This window comes from Biomphalaria glabrata, chromosome 4 (assembly GCF_947242115.1).
Source record: "Biomphalaria glabrata chromosome 4, xgBioGlab47.1, whole genome shotgun sequence".
Lineage (NCBI taxonomy): Eukaryota > Metazoa > Mollusca > Gastropoda > Planorbidae > Biomphalaria > Biomphalaria glabrata.
In genome coordinates this window covers 5,021,299-5,037,013 of record NC_074714.1, presented here as the reverse complement: position 1 = coordinate 5,037,013, position 15,715 = coordinate 5,021,299, and positions in this window count along the sequence as shown.

The following is a 15,715-nucleotide window of genomic DNA, read 5'->3' as shown; positions in this document are numbered from 1 at the left end:
GAGACTTTAATTTCAATGACTAAAGCAGCAGTTACAAAACACTGCAGCTAAAAAAAAACATAAGGACAAAATCTAGTACATTAACATTAGAAGTGGCCATTAAGACAGCACTGGGCGTGGCTTGGCCATATTTTTAAAAACATGTTGTCAATTATTTTGACAGTTGTTCCAATTAGAAAAATAATGTAACATATATTGCTAAAAAATTAAATAATAGATTTACATATAGTAAAATTAAAAAAAGAAAAATAATTCTGAAACTTACAGGCAGTCCCAGGTACAGAATAATTAAAACTAACATACAGACCACTGGTCAACAGTACAGGAAACAGCATTGCACTAACGCATATAATAATAGGGAAAAGTACAAGTATACAGCTTAGCACTAGCCTACAAAAGTAGTAAAAAATAAAAATACATAAAAATAGCTCTGGGAGAGCCAGATAAGAAAAAATGTTTGCATGACCTGTTAATAAAGTCTAGGTCTACTGTTGGTTTTACATGTGTTCCATCAGAAATAGAGATTACATCCTAGCCCTAAACTCCAACAGTGTTAACACCAGAGACTATGGAGATGACAAAGTGGATACTCCATGATCACCATTAGATAAGACAAAGTGAATTAGTATTTTAAAGTTTTAAATAGACTAAGGGGATGAGCTCAATGCTTTAGTGAAGTCTGTCAATACCAAATAGTAAATATTAATAGACTCTTTCTTTATGGAACATTTTATTTTTAACTGTTTAGGGGAGTTTAACTACATTTCTCATCTATGATGTCCCTAGACTCAGCCTCAACACTGCATTTATAGCAACACAGCAAAGCTTTCATATTAATAGCAGCATAGTCAATGTTAACAGTTTTATCTTAAATATAATAATATAACAATATTTTAGTAGAGCTAAATAATGTTAAGTCACTTTTTACACTATAAAGAGCATAGAACAAATTGTGCGGGGATGTGACACTAATGAACATTAATAGTATAGCACACAAAAGCAGGGGAGATAAAAAATTGAATTAAGCAATATTTAGCAAGGCTTTGTGTTATGACTCTGTAGAATATCTAAAGTTAACTGAAGACATGTATAATGTTTACAACATTTTCGGTAGATGACCCAGAAGTGATGTTCTTCATTAGTATTCATGAATAAACATACATATACAAGTTTGCTTAATACAATAATAATAATAATCTTTATTATCCGTACCATAGAACTTCCCTCCTCCAAAAACAAAAAATATAAAAACATTTTGAACTGAAACAAGAAGATTGAGGGGAAAAAAAGGAATATTTAAAAAAAAATATTGAACAAACGACTGGACTGATTGTCAAGATATACCTAAATATAGAACAAGATACAAGTCAATTATGGTAATTCCAACTAATTAGTTCTTACAAAGTACATCACTTGACTAGTTGTACCTGTATTAGAAATGATTGTTCTATTCATTGTATCTCTTAGTTTTCCTAACTTCACGACCACTTCTAGTAATGTAACCATGTTGTGAGGTTGGGTTACAGGATTCAGAATGTATAACTGTGGGGTGTTGGAGAAGTATGTGTCGCCACTCTAGTAGGTGAGCATGGGTACTCAACCTGAGGTTGGGAGGATTCTTGTTTCCTACTCCAGCTTGGTCACTAAGATTGTCCAGAGAAGGCCTGGTTTTGAAGAAGCATTAGGGAAATGCTCATTTCTTTCAGATGAACTAGGTATGTAAAAACATCTTCACCGACAATGAGATATCAAAAGATAATGGCAGGTTCCCTTAGAGCACAAGGAAGGCTCTAAATGATAGTAGAAAAGGAACAATCTCTAATATATCTACTGTGTTTGTGTTTTTGCCTCTAGGAATTGTTTTACTTCTCAAAATGTTCACTGTTAAGAGAACAAAAATTGATCAAAACATTTTCATAGTCAGTGAAACACAAAACTTGGCAAAGCTTTTCTTAGGGGTATAGTTTAAAGAAAATATATTAAGAGATATACACAGCATTGCTTACCAATTTATTCACAATTCTTGATCAATATTTTGGTTTACATTTCATCTTCATGTCGGTCTATCTACATCATGCTGGTCTACATCTATATCATGCTGGTCTACATCTTCATGCTGGTCTACATCTATATCATGCTGGTCTACATCTTCATGCTGGTCTACATCATCATGTTGGTCTACATCATCAAAATCATCATGTTGGTCTACATCTTTATCATGTTGGTCTACATCTTCATGTTGTCTACCTTTTCAACATGTTGGTCTAAATAAGAATAAGAAAATAAATAAGAAAAACTTTTTGTCTTGAAAAGGAAAAAAAAAAAAATTCTATTGCTTTTCCTTTCATGTTAAATAAAACTATTATGATGATGCAGCTTTGACTTTATGTTTTAATTTAGTATTTTATGAATAAACTTTAAAGAAAAAAAAATACACCCATCTACTACAGCAGCAAAGAATAACAACCCAAATCAAGTGAAACAAATTTGTAAGGTTTATTAAGCCTTTAAAGTTTAAGGAATTTATTGGAGATTTTCAATTACGCCAAAAAACTTTAAAATAACTAGCTATTTAGTGTATCTGGTGTACAGAATACAGAAAGCTTTAATATTTAGAGTGAAAATTCTGCTATAGAAGTTTGTGCATTTCTAGATAAATAAAATCACAACTTTCTAAGTTCTTTTGCTTGTAGTCCAAACTAATTTGTTTTGTTTAGTTGGCAATATCAATCATTCCAAATAGCTACAGAGACTTTTTAGATTGTTTCCAAATAGCTGCAGAGACTGTCTAGATTGTTTCAAAATCTGTAGGTTTATTCTTTTTATATTTTCTTTTATTTGATCTCACTTTCTTTATATTGCCTCAGCCAATCTCTATATTGTTTGCTCTTCTTTTTCTATCCTTATGAATTGCATTTCTTTTAGAATGTACTTAAACATTAAAAAGTAAGCAAAGAGCAGATTATCAAGTTTAAAATTTCCACCAGATAAGATCCAAACAAATGAAAATTTGGTTTGATTACATGATCCGCAGGATTACCACTATAACAATGACAATATAGATGCAAACAGGAACAACATTCACACACAACACATACAAACACACAATCTTACACAACCAGTGCTTAATGAACTAAGTTTCATAGTGATGTGACAAATGACCATGAAACACACGGACAGAGAGTGGAGTAAAAGAGTTATAAAATCTTTCTGTTCTAGCCTTAATGAAGAGGAGGCGACCACTTTGTCCAGATCTGATGTAACTGGTTTAGTGGCTGCTGATTGTCTTCAAGAATGCATAAATGAGATCAGATAATGTTTCAACATTACTTACATGTACACTGCACTTGATATTCTAGTCAAATGTTTGACATGTTTCGAATGTTCCTTGAGAGCTGAAGAGAATCTACTTCCTTGACCAAACGTCCAGCAGAATAAATGGCATCAGGCAAGATATGAGCATCAAGATGACCACACAACAGTCCAGGGCACATACCACATGACTAGGCAGCCATCCATTCTTTTGAGAAAACGTGCAAGTGCGTTTATAGGTCGGTGACTGTCGCGCTAGATTGGGCAAAGGTCATCGAGAACACATATCTTGAACCATGGGCGTAGCCAGGATTTTTTTTCGGGGAGGGTTTTGGGGGGGTGAATCCCCCCCCGACCCCCCCCCCCCCCCCGCGAAAAACAAATTATATGTAGGCCTATTTATGTGTGTGTGTGTGTGTGTGTGTGTACATAATCTTTATTACATTCTGACCCTTCATTCTTTCGGAAGACGTTTATTGTGCCCTAGAATAGGTTCTTCCATGAGTTAGTGAAAAAATTGTAGATTCCCCGACATTACTAGTAAAGGGGGTCTGGGGGAGCGCTAGGAGCTCCCCAAGCGCGGGGCGAAGCCCCGCCGCCAAGCACTATTTCTGATATTGAAAACCAACAAAATGCATATTCTAAGGTATCTACAGTGCATTTTCCTGCTATTAAAAAGTTCTATTTCAAAAACCTAATGTGCTATTCTTACTGACTTAGACCCTCCATCGTCGTTCGGCGCATTTGCCATCAAGCTGTTTCCATAAAATTGTGGACTCCCCGCCATTAATAGCAAGGGGGTCTGGGGGAGCGCCAGGAGCTCCCCATCGCGGGGCGAAGCCCCGCCGCCAAGCACTATTTCTGGCATTGAAAGCCAACAAAATGCATATTCTGAGGTATCTACAGTCCATTTTAATGCTATTAAAAAGTTTTATTTCAAAAACCTAATTTGCTATTCTTACTGACTTAGACCCTCCACGCCGTTCGGAGCATTTGACGTCAAGCTGTTTCCATAAAAATCTGTCACTGGTAATGTCTGAAGCCTCTTTCCACCTACCATGAGGACCTCCATGAATGAGTGGCGTCAAGTTGTACTAGGATATCATTGCAACTATTCTTATGCGTAATTCATTTTGTCGGAGAACATGTCCCGCAAACCTCATGCGTCGTAATCTTACTAAGGTGTCGACTCCCAGTTCGGCATAGGATTTCCTTGATTTAGATCCGATCTCTATAACTGACTCCTGAAATCTGTCTTAGCCATCTTTGTTGAGCTATATTTAATGTTTTTCGATTTCGGTAGATGACTATTCACTGCAGTTTATTAATGGAGCCCTGCCACTGGTAAAAATGTGTAACCTCTCTTGAATACGCTCTTGACTGTAGTTTGCTTTAGATTTTATATCGAAAAGAGAAGATTTATCGTCAAAATCTTCTGTTGGGGGTTTTCCACCTCAAAATGCTCTGTAGGGGGATCTTAGACTTAAAAGCATCTGGAGGGGTTTTAAACTTTAAAAAAAAAGCCATCTGTAGAAGAAACTCAAAACCCCCGATTGGCTTGGCTACGCTCAAATAATTTTAGTGTGTAATTTGCTTTTTTTTTATATTGAAGATGTATTTTTAGCACCAAACCCCTCTGAATGGGGGTTTAAACTCAAAACCCCTTTAGGCAACGCTCATAGCATTTTGAGTGCGTAATTTGCTTTTTTTCTTACACTGAAGATGGCGGGGGGTTTAAACTCAAAACCCCTTTGACTACGCTCATAGATTTTAGAGTGAGTAATTTTCTTTTATTTATATTGAAGAGGTACTTTTTAGCTTCAAACTCCACTGGAGGGGAGTTTAAACTCAAAACCCCATAGACTACACTCATAACATTATTAGTGTATAATTTGCTTTTTTTTATTATTAAAAAGAGGTATTTTTTACCTTCAAACCCCACTGAAGTGGGGTTTAAACTCAAAACTGAGTCAAAACCCATTTAGCTACGCTCATAACATTTTGAGTGCGTAATTAGCTCTTTTTATATTAAAGAGGGGGTTTATCGTAAATTTTAGACGGGGTTTTAAAATAAAAATCTCCCTTAACTGTGCTCTTGGAATTAGGGGATTTTAGTTTGCATTTTTTTTGTTTTGTTTTATAGAAGAGGGGGAGTTAACTGCAAAAACCCCAGGTAGGGGGTTTAAAACTCAAAACCCCTAGTAGGGGTTTTTAAACTCGAACCGCTCTGGTAGGGGTTTTAAACTCGAACCCCCCTGGTAGGGGTTTTTAAACTCGAACCCCCATGGTAGGGGGTTTTAAACTCGAACCCCCCTGGTAGGGGGTTTTAAACTCAAAACCCCTTTGGTTGTACTAGGGCAAGTGATGGTTTAGTATTAAAATCTCACCTAAAATAAACAATATCAAAGCAAAAAATCAGTCACTTAATTCCGACTCCCCCCCCCAAGGGGGGGATTTCATTTCGGGGGGGGTTTGAACCCCAAGAACCCCCCCCTGGCTACGCCCATGTCTTGAACACACATATCAATCAATCCATTATGGCGTCATGGTTGTGAAAACTGGCGCACAGGTTGCTGAGGAAAAGAGAACCACGCTGGCAGAAGAAAAACGCCAGAGAAGAAAAGCAAGGCCCACGGCACTAGCTCCTGCTGGAATAACCTGCCCAGTGTGAGGCCGAACATTCCGGGCTCACATAGGTCTCACCAGCCACACGAGGAGGCATAAAACCCCAGTGCAAAGCCCTCAGCCCCCTGGATGACAAAGTGGTCATCATCGAACCACGATGGACGAACTATATATACTGCGGAAAAAAAGGGGGAAAACAACAAAAGAAAATAAATTTAAAAATCTTTAGGAAGCATAACCAGAACTTTTTTTTTAAACTGAATTTGTGAAACTACTCTATGTTAGCCAACATGCGTTCCCCCCCCCCCCTTTGATTTTAGTATTTAAAAAAAATAAGTATCCCTTTCAGACTTCCCATTTATATGTCAGATGATGTAAATGCCATCTGTTTTCAGGGCCTGATTGAAGGAAGTCAGAAGGGACTACAGCCACACACACACACAAATATTTTAAAAAATATAATTGAATTATGACGAGTCAGTAACTTTCAATGTTTTTTTTTTTTTTTTTGCCAAACATTTTATTCGCATTTTTACCACATAGACTTTAAATCTTACGTCGGCTGGCAACATTGTCGTGATTAAGAAGTGCCCGCTTGTTGCATGCTCATGAGTAATAAATAATAATAATATGTAAATGTAGCTCCGGATTTACATCAGTGCGACTGGATCTTTTTAAAGCTTTTCGAAAAAGTGAAGGGGCCTCCACATAGTTTAATCCGGCCCTGTCTGTCTTGAATAGCCGACAATTAACGACCAACCGCCTTTACCTGACCACATTAATGCCAGGTACTAAATTGGGCAGACACAGTGCCCTCATACAGATCACGAAACTAAAAATACCAGTGTTCAGAGATTCTAATCTGAGAACCCTTGGTTCGGGAGGCCAAGTGCTTTATCACACATGTTCTAATCCCCCCCTTGGAGTTTTTAGAGCAAATAAAACAAAATAGAGCTTGGGGGGGGGGGGTAGCTCATAGCGCACCTACCCACCTTCCCCTGTGTCCAGAAACCTTCAGTGAAGTCCAGTAGGGAATCGGCGACAACGTGGGCGCCATTATCCCGTTGGTTGTTAGAAAGGCTTTTATCCAACAACCAGACCTGGCCAAGGGATTCCCCATCCCGAGTCCTGTCTGAGGACTCCCAGCGGTAGACAGACATGTTGGTCGAATGGGCTAAAACCGGGCCGTGCCGAGTACACAGCGCACCGTCCCCGTGTCGAGCAACAGACATTTATACTGTTACGTAGTGTCCAGTTCGGTTCGAACAGTTCCGTCTTAGTCTTACGTTTCATCCCGCGCCACAGACGTCTGCCAGTCTACCATTTCGACTGTCTATGACGTAATATCCTCGTCTGCTTTAGATTTTTTTTTTGGTAGCGCTGACATTGGGGCATGGTGGGGGGAGGAAGGGTAAGTCACGAAGAGTTCCTAAAGCTTGTCTTTCCCGAGCGGGTCCTTGGCTATCAGAGCAGTAGTCGGCTCAGTGCAAAACTTCATCGTGATGTAGTGTAGACCACAACGACTCGCAATCAGAGGGGTCTCTAGGTCTGGTCTTCCGTGCAATAAGTGGTCTTAGCCTATCACCCCCTTTCCCAAAATAAACTATTCCAGATCAAATCTTGGCCTTTTTTTATCAAACAAAACTAATAGTTTATTGCCTACTATAACTGATAACTGATTGACAACACTACCTACAATCATGGATCGGTAACTTAACTTTAATTAATTCTAATTACTTACAATCATTGATTGGTACACATATACAAATAGTGTGCTGATTATTATTATTATTTTTTAAAAACCATTTTAAAGCCATTTATTATAAACTTGGCATCTTCTCCCAGGATTGGATGTTCTACCTCCTCCACGTGACCTCCGACCCCCAGCGACGTCACTAAAACTTGACACTCAAGACTAGAGATGGGAATCGAACCCAACTTTGAAAGTTCGGGTTCGGTTCGGTTCGGTCAGATTTAAGTTCGAGTTCGGTTCGGTTCGATGACGAGTATAGTTCGGGTTCGGTTCGGTTCGGTCAGGTCTAAAGTTCGGGTTCGGCTCGGTTCGATGTTATGAAATTATGTAATAGCAAAATTAAGTTATAAGGTTTAATACAATTTATCAGATAAAACACTTTAAGTTTAATTTTTACATAAAACAAATACTTTGCAACATATAATAGGCCTATGGGCAATACTTTTTCCAAAATAATGTTGCCTACATATATTTTAAGCATTGTAAAAATTTCTTAATGGAGATAGAATTGAAGATGCGGCAGGTTTTCGCTCAAGTCGGCAAGTGGTTTAATTCTGGGCATGACGCGGCGCTAAGCGTATTCTAACCTTTTTCTCTTAGTAAGAAGAGATATTTTTTTTTAAAGGCTACTATCGGTGTGCTTTCTTTCAGAACGCACTATTCATCATAATAAAAAAAAACAAATATTCTTCGTGTAAAGAGGATTTTTTTTTTTAACACATAAGTCGTCACTATAATAAATTGAAATATACGGAAGAAATTCGACTATTCTGAGACAAAAAAATGCAGAAGAATCTCAGTAGCGGAGATGCTTTAAAATGTTTTCTTCAAAACTTTTGACCCATATTGTGCATACGCGCCTAGCAAAAAAGTAGTCTACAGTTGACAAGGTCTTATTAGAAGATAAAATGACATCTCCTACTTAATATATTTTAATTTTTTAACATGTAATTATACTAATATTCAGATAAATTAAACTGAAAATAAAACTTTTTTTTCGACGCCCCCTCTCCTTGTTAGTTGGTCGTTGGTTTGTCGCTTACAAACAGCTAGTACAATTGAACCAATAAAGGCGTTTTATATTTTTACCGGTAAGGATAGTATAGAGGGACTTCTTATGGTCCGTCAGTTACGCTTCCAGGGCACGTATCCCGTATGGGAGACGAACGTATGCCAAAGACAGTCTTTTTTTTTTGTGAGCTAAAAGGGGGCCGCCATAACAGAGGCGCCCCACGGAAACGCTTCAAAGACCAGCTTAGGCGTCAACTTTGCTTAGCTGACATAGAAGAGAGCACCTGGTTACATGCGGCTTCAAAAAGAGTCAGTTGGAGTTCACTCCCGAAGGCCGCGGGATACACATTTGAGACCAAAAGAAAATCCGCTGCCGAGGACAAACGCAGACGCGAAAAGAAAAACTAAATGGACCACCTGCGGACAGTGGTTATGCTTGCCCTGGATGTGGCAAAATATGTAGGTCACATCTGGGACTGCACAGCCATGGGAAAAACTGCATTCCTCACTAATCTTCGGACTCGAAGACAAGCCTTATAATAACATATAAACTTAATAAACTTTAAAATAAAGTTCTTATGTGAACAACTCAATAAAGCCTAACTGTTATTACAATATTCACATATTTAACTTTTGATAGAGATGTAATACTAATGAAATATACTGATATTTAAACGAAATCTAGGTCACCACAAAACAACGTCTTTACTCTTTCATGTCTCAAGATTGTCTGCCGTTTCACATTTGCATTACGCTAATGTCATCGTACTCAATGCATAAACAAATCAGTCGCTTAACCTCTTCTTATCGCCACCAGACAACACACACACACACTCTCTGACACCCCTTTTTGCCAGGAAGTTGCGTCTCCCCATCCCCAATTCAAGGTATTCGCCATCCCCACCCATGGGGGAGGACCCAAAGTTTGAGAAACGCTGCATTAAAAATACTGATGATCAATAATGCAAAACAAAATAATAGTAAAAATATTCAGGGGCGTTGCTAGGAATTTCTCATCATTTGGGGGCCCGGGAGGGGCTGGACCTTTTTGGGGCCCCTGCATTTTGCGTAATATTGAATATTGTAAAAAAAAACACTCATTTGGGGCCCCTCTCAAGTGGGGGCCCGGGGAGATTTTTCATTTCTCCCCCTTCTCCCTCACCCTTGCTACGCCACTGATATATTCCAATATGGAATACTTCACAATTTTCTAAAAATTAATCACTAAATAGAAGATTATTAAAATGTATTTTAAACTAGAACACAAATGAACTTATTGTAGATATCTACACTCTCTAATCAGCAAAAACTATTCTACTCTCAACTAACAGCCATCTGAAATAAAAGTGACAATAATTTAATGTTGACTTTCTACTTACTAGGAACTAGAGTCTAGATCTAGATCTAATTAGAGGGCGCCTATTCAACTCAAAGCCAATATTGCAAACAGCCCGCGAAAATTCAAGGCCAGGGGGGAGTCGGCACATACGGAAAAAATCCATGGGAATCCCAGCGCGCCGCTTTTTTTTTCTTTTTAAAGTTTTCAAAATACCCCCCCCCCCCTCTCTCCCAAGTTTTCAAAGTATAATGGAATCATTAGAATTTAAATAAAATATTTAAGTAATTTTTTTTTATTTTTTTAAACCAAAAATTAAAAAAAAAGGATGTACAAATTGCAAAATTAGTTCGGTTAAGAAAAGAAGGGTTCGTTCGGTTCGGTTCGTACCAAGCAGTTTCAAAGTTCGGGTTCGGTTCGGTTCGGTCATAAGTGAGGTTCGAGTTCGGTTCGTTCGGTTCGGGTTCGGTTCGTTTCCCATCTCTACTCAAGACTTGAAAGGCAACAAGAGTTGTCTCCTTGGATGTGCAGACGTCTGATGACCTTATTCTTTTCCCTACTAGCACTAGCACAAGGTCAAGGTTATTAATGACTTGAGATCTCTTTGCATACGTATTGTTATTTTGCAAGAGACATGGAATCTTTCCAACACAATTATATTACGATACCGGTACTAGAACATTGTAAAAATGTAAAAAATTAAATAGATCTAGATCTATATTCCCCGGTGATAAAAAAAAAAAAAAGAAAAGTAAATCTATTTCTATCATGTAGCCTATTTTCATAACAATTAGATCTAGATCTGTAATCCCCACCTCCAAGTCTAGTTTCTAGATCTAAATCTAGGTCCATAGCTTAGCACACTCTTCGCTAGCTATATTTGTAAGATTTTGGATGCCCATATCTTCCTATCTTATATATTACCGACGTTACTTCAAAAAAAAAAAAAAAAGATAACATATAAGTCATACGCATTTCATGTGTCCATTTAGTACCGAGCGTCTGCAGTCAACCCCGCAACGTGTTCTACAGCCGAGAAGTGCTTCTACACAGCCATCGCGTGTGTCCATTAGCGCACGAGTTTCTCGTCAAAATAATGTCAACATTGGCAGACTGCACTGGGTCGGAAATAACGAAAGTAATTCAAGACTATTATTGTCCTTCTGACCACTGTAAAAAAAAAAATTACAAAAATTAAAATATGACAATACCAAAATGTCCTCAGTGCTTGCAAAGTCCTTCCTTCAAGGAACAGTACCAGGAAAAGAGAGGCAGAGAAAGCGATTAGAAAACAACATTAAAAAATGGACGGGCCTGTTTTTCATTCAAATCGAAGGACAGAGAGGGATGGAGGAAGACGGTTGACCGATCATGAGTGGTGCCCCAACGGGCGAACAGACCAAGGGAGGTCAATAAAGGCGCCACGGCAAATGGTGCACAGACAGCTGGTTCAATGACATCGAGTTAACTCCAGATCCCGCCTGGCCTTAAGGTGGCGCCTCGGTAGAAATGTCAGTGGAAGCAGATAGGCTAATAGCGGGTAGCGAACCTCGCTTCTGTCCTTTTATCTTAGTTGTTTTTTTGTTTTTAAAATGTTTTTTTTTACATGTTTTTTTTTTACTCTCCATGTTGAGAATGAGGTACACCTGACCCCCCCCCCCCCCCAGTCTCAGTCCAAAAAGTCCGACATGCCTTTCCACAAAGGGGGGCCGTCATCAGAGACCCGTGGCTGGAGTGGCGGTCCTTTGTGACCTGTGACAGAACTAGAATAGGAAGTTGTTCCCCGTGGTCTGCGCTGCCGCTTGTAGCTAGTGGGGGTCTGTGCAACTTATCTGGAGCTCCAGGGTCACACCTGCCCCGTCAACTAATGTTAACTTTGAAGAAGCTTCGATGGCACAACCATAATTAGTTCACCGGACAAGGAGTTAATCGACAAACGGCTCACGTGGCAAATGTCGTGAAAAGTATACCAGGTCATGATAACGACGAGAGAGAGGGAGAGAAAGAGAGAGAGAGTGGGAAAGAGAGAGAGAGAAAGAGAGACAGTGGGAACGAGAGAGGAAAAGAGAAAGAGAATGTGGCCCAAATGACAAATGGACCTAAAAAGCTTACCAGGTGATGACAACGAGGAGAGAAAGAGAGATGGAGAAAGAGAAAGTGGGAAAAGAGAGAAAGAGATAGAGAGAATAACAAAGAGATTGAGACTTGGAAAAAGAGAAAATGAGAAAAAGAAAAAATAGAGAGGGAAAAGCCTCCTGTAAAACTCCTTTAATTGCAAAATATACGAAAAAGTCCTAGAAATCTAAAATCATTGAAATCTCCTGAAAACTCATAAAAAAATCTCCTGAAAACTCATAAAAAAATCTCCTGAAAACTCATAAAAAAATCTCCTGAAAACTCATAAAAAAATCTCCTGAAAACTCATAAAAAAATCTCCTGAAAACTCATAAAAAAATCTCCTGAAAACTCATAAAAAAATCTCCTGAAAACTCATAAAAAATCTCCTGAAAACTCATAAAAAAATCTCCTGAAAACTCATAAAAAAATCTCCTGAAAACTCATAAAAAAATCTCCTGAAAACTCATAAAAAAATTTCCTGAAAACTCATAACAAAATTTCCTGAAAACTCATAAAAAATCTCCTGTAAAATGACAAAATTGTCATTTCGAAGTGCCAATCCCATGCGCGATATTTAAAAAAAAAAAGTCTTTGTTTCATTTAATTAAAATTTATTCAAAAGACGAATGTATTTTCTAATACAAAATCTTAATTTTAACATTAGGCCTATTCTTATCTGGGCCCCCGCGCAATCCGTTTCGCATAGGACCAACCATTGTAAGGGACGGCCCCTGGGAGGATGCTAGCATCAAAGCATACCAGACGACGAAAGAGAGAGAGAGCGAGGAAAAGAGAGAGAAAGAGAGATATGTTGAAATTTCCTTTCTGTGTATTTGTTTCCATATAGAGCTATTCCCCTTGGTTAACCACTATTGTCGTGTGTATACCTGTGTTACGTGAGAGTGTGTTATTAAAGAGTCTGATGTACCCAGCGTCTAGTGTTAGCGTCGCTTATTGAGTTCAGTGTTCTTTAGTGTATCAAGAGAGAGAGAGAAAAAAAAAAAAAAAAAGACAGAAGGAAAGAAATTGGAGCTCCACCACAAAGAGAATCTGGGAAGCGTGGCCGAGAGGCCAAGTGCGCTTTAACCTAGAAGGGGGCTCGAGGTTCGATACCCGACTCGGACAGAGTTTTGTGTACTGCCTAAAGATACCCCCCCCCCCCAACTGGTCCACAAATGAGAATGGACCATAGAGCTCTGAGCATGCTATAAGCATGAAAGTAGCGCTATATAAGAGCTATTATAATAATCTTTCGTCACCTTCCGCCCATTGTACAAATATTCGTGTCCCTAATGACACTCCCCGCCTCTGATGATCTGGTAGTGTTTCAATGCAATCTTTCAATTGGGTTTTTAAAATAAACATTTGTAGAAACAAAGGGAGGATACTAGAAACAGAGTATAGCAAACGACGAGAGAGATAATGACATTGTATTTATGTGTATGTGTTTGCTTTTAGAGTTATTCCCCTTGGTAAGAAAGTTCATACCATAGACATCTATGGTTCATACGGTGTTGTGTGTAACCTGTGTTATACTAGAGTAGCGGTTCTCAACCTTTTAATCTCGGCGACCCCTTTTTACAATCCTCCACTCTGCCACGACCCCCCCCCCACTTACACACATACAGCAATAGATGAAAAGACAAAAACAATCCATATTTTCGATGGTCTTAGGCGACCCCTGGCTAATTGTCAATCGACCCACATTGGGGTCGCGACCCACAGGTTGAGAACCCCTGGTCTAGAGTGTGTTATGAAAGAGTCTGATGTATCCAGCGTACAGTGTTCTTTAGTGTTATATTAAGCTTATAAGTAGATCATTATTTTAAGATAACACGAACGGGAAAGAGAAAAAAAAGAGAAAAAGAAAGACGGAAAGAAAGAGAGATAGGAGGCCCGCAAAAGTGAGAATCTTTCGTCATCTTCAGCCCATCAAACAAGTAATCGTGCCCCTAAAGACACTCGATCAGGGCCTAATCCATTGCTAAGGTCGTTTCTGAAGACTGCCCACCCTTTTAAAATGAACTACCATCTAATGGTGCTTTACTTATTTTAAGAATTAAAAGTAGTAGGCTAACATAACTTTCCAGTAGCACTAGGCCTTCGTATAGAACGAATTAATGAAGATATGCTTTCATTGTCTGCTGGTGTGTCAGCATTTTAAATTACACAGACTAAGATTAGTCAAAAAAAAAAAATATTCCAGGCCCAATGTTGAAAAATTAGCTGAATTGTTAAATTCTAAATCTGTAAAAATACTTTAAAAAAAATAATTCTCTGCCCTTTTTTTTTTTCAGAAGCTAAATCCTACTATTATATTGTTATTTTAATATATAACTTCATTAAATTAAAAAGAAAACTTCCCCTTTCAGACCTTGTGATCAATGGGACAGATGATGTAAAGGTCATCTGTTTCTACGGCCCACGATAAACGAGGGTGTCATGTAGCCAGCACTACGACCAACCACCTTCACTTCTCCCCAAACTAGAGCTTGGTGGACTCAGGGGCGCCCTGAAAATCCAGAAAGTAAAATTCCAAGTCTTCACCAGGATTTGAACCCGGGACTCCGGTTCGGAAGCCAAGCGCTTCATCACTCAGCCCCCACGTTTCCTTTATTAACTCTTTCCCTCCGAAATTATTTTCCACGTTTCGACTGGATTCTCTTATTTTTTCTCAGTAGTATTTCACTCCCCTGTTATGTTTAAGCTTCAAATAACTTTTATTTTTGGTTTGTTATCAGAAAATGTTTTATTTTGGTCCAGAATTAAAGGGGACTTAACGCTCATGTTATACAAGACAATGTCAAGTTTATAAAGTCAAACATTAATTTAACTTAATGAGTTCAAATCAACGATGGTATTGTCAATTAGGAGAAAAAGAGTTAAATGACTGAAGTCATTATTCTCCTGTTGTGTGTTGCTATGTTGATGGCTTGGATTGGACTTTGGTTCTAGATAAACATTGCACTGGTGAATCTCGTGATCTGATAGTTGTGATATTGTTGTTCATTATTATTGTTTATAATTTTAATTTAAATGACCGATATCATTACTTATTTGTTACTCATTTATTTTAATCTTGATCATGTGTATGTTGGAGTTTTATTTAAATGGTCTGCCTTTGTAACACTGGTGCTTTGTGGCAATAAAAAAAAAAAAGAAATTATGAAACTGTTCAATTAAATTGATTATTTGTTCTTTTAGTAATGCTTTCTATTTTTTTTTTTAAATAAAAGTTTGATTGTAGAAACCAAAAGGAGTATACTAGCACCAAAGTATAACAGACGAGGAGGGAAAGAGAGAGGGGGAAGGAGAGAGAGGGGGGAAGGAGAGAGTGTTAGCTTAAATAATACACTTACAAGCTTAATATTACACTAAGAAACACTGACCTCAACACTAGAAGATGTGTCAGAGTTTTTATTAACACACACTCACATTATACAGGTTACACACAACAGTTTACGAGCTTTCATACCAATGGAATAACTCTATATTCTAAAAACAAACAGAAACACAGTGTCAACAAAGAGAGGGAAAGAGAGAAAAAGAAATTAAAAGAG